Below are 6,000 nucleotides of genomic sequence, written 5' to 3' on the forward strand. Positions count from 1 at the left end.
TAGGTTATAGACCATATATAGTTAGGAATTAGCATTTACAAAACCTTGAAAATTCACTGAAAAAACCATAGGTTATAGACCATATATAGTTAGGAATTAGCATTTAAAAAACCTTATTTTACTCACACAAAACCATTGAAATTACATATATAGTTAGTTGCACTAACTATATATTGCGCACCTGCAATCCACTGCTGATGATGTCACATATTACATCATTCATGACATGGTCAGTGACATCACTGATGACATCACTGATGACATCTCAAATGACATCACTGATGACATCACTGATGACATCTCATTTGACATCAATGACCACATCACTGATGATATCATTCATATGACAATACAATGCATCTCCTCACATTTTAATATAACCTCTGTTTCACCCAGTGTTAAATACAGAATATAATTTTTGAAACCATTGACACACCAATACTAGTTACTACATACGCACTCACTGATTCCTACGTCTACACACACCTTCACTCATTCACCCATACTATCATTCATACATACAATCACTCATCTTTACAACACTATCATATGCACTCATACACCTATACAGACACTCACAGTCTGCCACTCATCCATGGAGTTACTCACACACCTAGTCAGTCCTGTAAAGAATCAATGACACTTCCATTTTCTTGTCTATACAGTTAAACATAGAGCACCTTACATTTTCAAACATATACTAACACATACTTACCTTGTTATACAATCATTGATACAAGTTCACATTGATCTGCACAGAGTCACACACCTCCCAGCCAGCCACACACACACTCAGTCTCCCATACAAATACTTGGACAATCAATCAGTAACCCATATAGTTAATTATATAGCTACTGATCAAAACATGCAGCAGTTTACAGAACAACAGACATAATGATGCACAAATTAAGACACTTTAGTCACTAACCCATGCACTCAGTGAGACACATTTAATCACTCACTCATGCATTCAGTCATGCACCTACTAAATCCTTTGTCCAGACACTTATACTTCCACTCATTCTTCAATATGTAAGACACATTTTAACTTTACAGAAACATACAGTCACTGGATGTTGTCATCAGTGATGTCATCAGTGATGTCATTTGAGATGTCATCAGTGATGTCATCAGTGATGTCACTGACCATGTCATGAATGATGTAATATGTGACATCATCAGCAGTGGATTGCAGGTGCGCAATATATAGTTAGTGCAACTAACTATATATGTAATTTCAATGGTTTTGTGTGAGTAAAATAAGGTTTTTTAAATGCTAATTCCTAACTATATATGGTCTATAACCTATGGTTTTTTCAGTGAATTTTCAAGGTTTTGTAAATGCTAATTCCTAACTATATATGGTCTATAACCTATGGTTTTTTCAGTGAATTTCAATGGTTTTTTAATAGCAAATATCATAAGCTGTCGAATGTCAAGTACGTGGTAAGTGAAAACATTTTCGTGTTTATGCACACTGATCTGCTTTGAATGGTGCCCCCCCCCCCTCATTTCTATTAGGAGTACTCTCTCTTTGCAGATAGTGAAAGGTAGTTAACGCAGGCCTTTGCCCCCGTTGTAATCCGTCGTGCCTGCTTCTCTCTCCATTTGATTGATTGTTATCCAAGTATTTACTGTTTTAGAATTAGTTCTCTTTGGTTCATTCTCTATTTACAAACAAACACAGAGTCGCAATACTCTGTTTAGTCTTTGCAGATAACGAAAAATCGTGTAAAAAAAAAGAAAAGGAATCGAGCAAAATCAGTAGGCCACTAATGGGATCTCTTTTTGACCTCGCTAAAATAGAAACATTAGGAACAACCCCTCATGACAAATACAAAACTAGTGAGATGAACTGAACTCCACACAATGATGGCTGCAAAACAGCTCGGCTCCGCCACCCACCCCGCCCAAAATAACGATAAAGAGCGGCTGCCATGATTGGTTGCGGAATGGCCACGACGGAGCTACGAAATGATGCTGCTCTCATGCTAACCCCAGCTTCAGTCTGAAACATCCAGAAACACTGTAGACTACCAATTCGATCAGTTCCGGTAGCGCCCCAATGTAACCCGGTAGAGAAGAACTAGCCCTCCCCTCTTTCACTGATGGTTCTTGTTGCCTGTCCCTTCTGTTCTCATTTAACAGAACTATTTAGCCTGCTGAAAGGGGTTGTGTTCCGACCGCTGGTTGGTGGAGACATTTTGACTATATTCTGGACCTGCGTTGTCGCGTAATGCGTCATATGACGCGCCGCGTTAGCGCATCCGGAAGTCATCCGGGGCGCGCAGCGCGTAACGTAAGCATAACAAGTCATGTGACTTGTTAATAAAACTTTTCATTGGTTCATTTTACTTTTCTTATTGTAATGATGAAAGGCTTGCTCATATGACCTAAAAATTACGCTTTTCATTACTTCCGAACATTATTTTTTCTTAAATATATGTTATAATGTTCCAGGCTAATGTACTTTCCCGGAAATTTTACAACTGTCCTGCAAGTAAAATATATTCTTTTTTCGAGAAAAAGAGCGTTTCTTCGTCCCATGATGGAGCCGTTGAGCAAAAGAGGGTCGACCTGCTGTCTTAGTCGCCGATACGCCTGAATATGAGATTCTTATCGATCACTTTATGTTGCAGGAATAGAAAACACAACAGCCCTTGACCATTTATCTTTACTGCGTTCCTTCGTATTATACCTTTTACCCTTCATGTAATTGGTCTGCTTTATTTCACTTGCCTTTTAATGATTCTAAAACAGTGACTATTATTACAAACTTTACCAATGTATATACTACTACCATGTTTTCTTTTAAAAACCTTTATTGTGAAAATTTCATTATACAAATACGAGCCTATAACCACGTGGGCCGGCCACGGAGCAAACTGTAATCGTATGTGATGAGTAGACATTTACACTGTAGAGGAACGTAACGGGCGGGCCATTAGGTTGCAAGAACTAAGGTGTCTAACAGTTATGGAATCGGTGGACGTACATTTTATAATTAAAATACGACAGGGCCAGTTACAATAAAATTATCTAGATATACATTTGCGGGCAAGTACCATGGGTGACGTTAATTCGAACTTTCAACAGTACAGTAATCAATAACACATCAGAACTTAATATCAATAGGGATGTCGAAATATTCAATCAATTCTCGTCCCCGCCCGCCATGTGCTTCAAAACTGCATACGTATCTCGTGATTTCAAGGTTCTGCAACCAGTACACAACAAGGAGTTACGAGTCCCATTTATTCCGGCGCCATTTTGGGCGAGGACGGGCAGGTCCAGGATATAGTCAAAATGTCTCTACCAACCATCGACTATGATGATGTTCATATGCTGTATTTATTAGAGTAACACTCATCTGCCCACATGAAATTAATTTACCACAATCTAAACATGTCATTTTAATCTTTCCAAAGTTCTTCTAAATATTTGGGACCGTTTCCCTTGCCTCTGAAGCTCTCAGTGCCACTTCTTTGATGAATGTACTAGCAGGTCAGGGGTTCTCCTCCAAATCTCTCTTTTATGCAGCACTATAATTAATTGGTGCCACCTCTCCATATGACGATGCATGGTATAGTTACCACAACTATATATTTTTTCGTTTCCTCTGGAGAGTTCATCGTGGCAGATGAAGCGTGTAACATACCGGGCATTTACCTTTTTTTGCATGTACAGGAAAGGAAAAAAAAATCGAGCGTTCGAGTTCTTAGGTGTCCCAGGGCCATTTTAGTGGACCAGGCCCAAATCCAAAGAACAGCTATCTCACAGGCTAATGGGGCGACCCACGCCGAGTTTCAGCATTGTAGGATGACCACACAAGTACAGCAACTTGCTAGACATCACCTCGGTGCCATCCGGATCTCGGCGCCCCACTGCAGATGAAGTGCCTCTCAACTATGAAACCACCAGAAAACGCTTGAGTCAGCTTTGTGTGAAGCCGCCATTTTGATTCAATCAATAGCGTCCCCCTGCACACATTCAGGGACCTGGTCGTGTCTTCAGGTCAAACGAATTTGGGACAAGATGCAGAAAGGAAAAGGAAAAAAGTTCCGCCGGACCCCGGGAGGTGGCCGCCTATGTCATGGGCGATCTTAGGCCACACCAGGGCAATAGTGAAGCTGCAGCAGGTGCAAATAAGCTTCAGACAGTGTTACAAGCGCTGCTCAGAACTCTCAACTATGACACCACCTCGGTGCCATCCGGATCTTGGCGCCTTGTGCTGGTTCCGGCCTATTCACACATCGGTCCGCTACTGACGCCACCTCACAGGCCAACGGGGCACCCCACGCCGACTTTCGGCGCAGCATTGTAGGATGGCCACACCAGTGCGGCAAATTGCTGGACACCACCTCGGTGCCATCCAGATCTCGGCGCGTTGTGCTGCCTTCGGCCTATTCGCCACAAGTGCGCACGCAACTCAGCTGCATAGCGAGTGAAACATCAAGGGGCGCCCCACTGCAGCCGAGGAACCTCCATCTTGGGGGCGACGCACAGCATCACATTGCTTTCCAATGCAGTCAGATCCTCAAACAGCCCCCACTGACTGACGCGAACTCACAGGCCAACGGGGCGCCCCACGCCGACTTTCGGCGCAGCATTGTAGGATGGCCACACCAGTGCAGCAAGTTGCTAGACACCACCTCGGTGCCATCCGGATCTTGGCGCGTTGTGCTGCCTTTGGCCCCATTCGCACATCAGTCCGCTACTGACGCCATCTCACAGGCTAATGGGGCGCCCCACGCCGACTTTCAGCATTGTAGGATGACCACACCAGTACAGCAACTTGCTAGACATCACCTCGGTGCCATCCGGATCTCGGCGCCCCACTGCAGATGAAGTGCCTCTCAACTATGAAACCACCACTGTGACATCCGGATCTTGGCGCGTTGTGCTGCCTTCGGCCTATTCGCACATCGGTCCGCTACTGACGCCATCTCACAGGCTAATGGGGCGACCCACGCCGAGTTTCAGCATTGTAGGATGACCACACCAACTTGCTAGACATCACCTCGGTGCCATCCGAATCTTGGCATCTCAACGCCTAGTGGTATCTTCCATACAGAAAATATTGTTACGCTACCTTTGGCCCCATTCGCACATCAGTCCGCAACTTAGACATCACCTCGGTGCCATCCGGATCTTGGCATCTCAGCGCCTTGTGGTGTCTTCTCGTCAGAAAATATTGTTGCGCTGCCTTTGGCCCCATTCGCACATCAGTCCGCTACTGACACCATCTCACAGGCCAACAGGGCGCCCCACGCCGACTTTCAGCATTGTAGGATGGCCACACCAGTGCGGCAACTTACTAGACACCACCTCGGTGCCATCCGGATCTTGGCGCGTTGTGCTGCCTTCGGCCTATTCGCACATCGGTCCGCTACTGACGCAAACTCACAGGCCAACGGGGCGCCCAACGCCGACTTTCAACATTGTAGGATGGCCACACCAGTGCTGCAACTTGCTGGACACCACCTCGGTGCCATCCGGATCTTGGCGCGTTGTGCTGCCTTCGGCCTATTCGCACATCGGTCCGCTACTGACGCCGCCTCACGTGCCAACGTAATTTCTCCGCATTTTATACCCTATGCCGCATAACAGGTCATGTGACTTGTTTATAAAACTTTTCATTGGTTCATTTTACTTTTGGTTTCCTAATGATGGAAGGCTTGATCATATGACCTAAAAACAACACTTTTCATTGGATGAAAACTTTTTTTTTCCCCCAAACGATGAAAGCCCCACCTTGTTTCTGGATGTTTCAGACTGAAGCTGGCGTCAGCATGAGAGCACCACCATCTCGTAGCTCCGTCGTAGTCATTCCGCGAGCAATCATGGCAGCCGCTCCCCACCAGAAGCCTGCAGGAGTCGGGGCCCCCAAAACTTTTGATGAATTCTCAAGGCGGAGGGGACGCTTTCGAGAATGGGGTCCAAGACCTAGCAGACAAGCGTCCGATTTCCAAGGTGTCCCAGGGCCATTTCAGTGGACC

The sequence above is a fragment of the Lissotriton helveticus genome, chromosome 7 (assembly GCF_964261635.1).
Source record: "Lissotriton helveticus chromosome 7, aLisHel1.1, whole genome shotgun sequence".
Classification (NCBI taxonomy): Eukaryota; Metazoa; Chordata; class Amphibia; order Caudata; family Salamandridae; genus Lissotriton; species Lissotriton helveticus.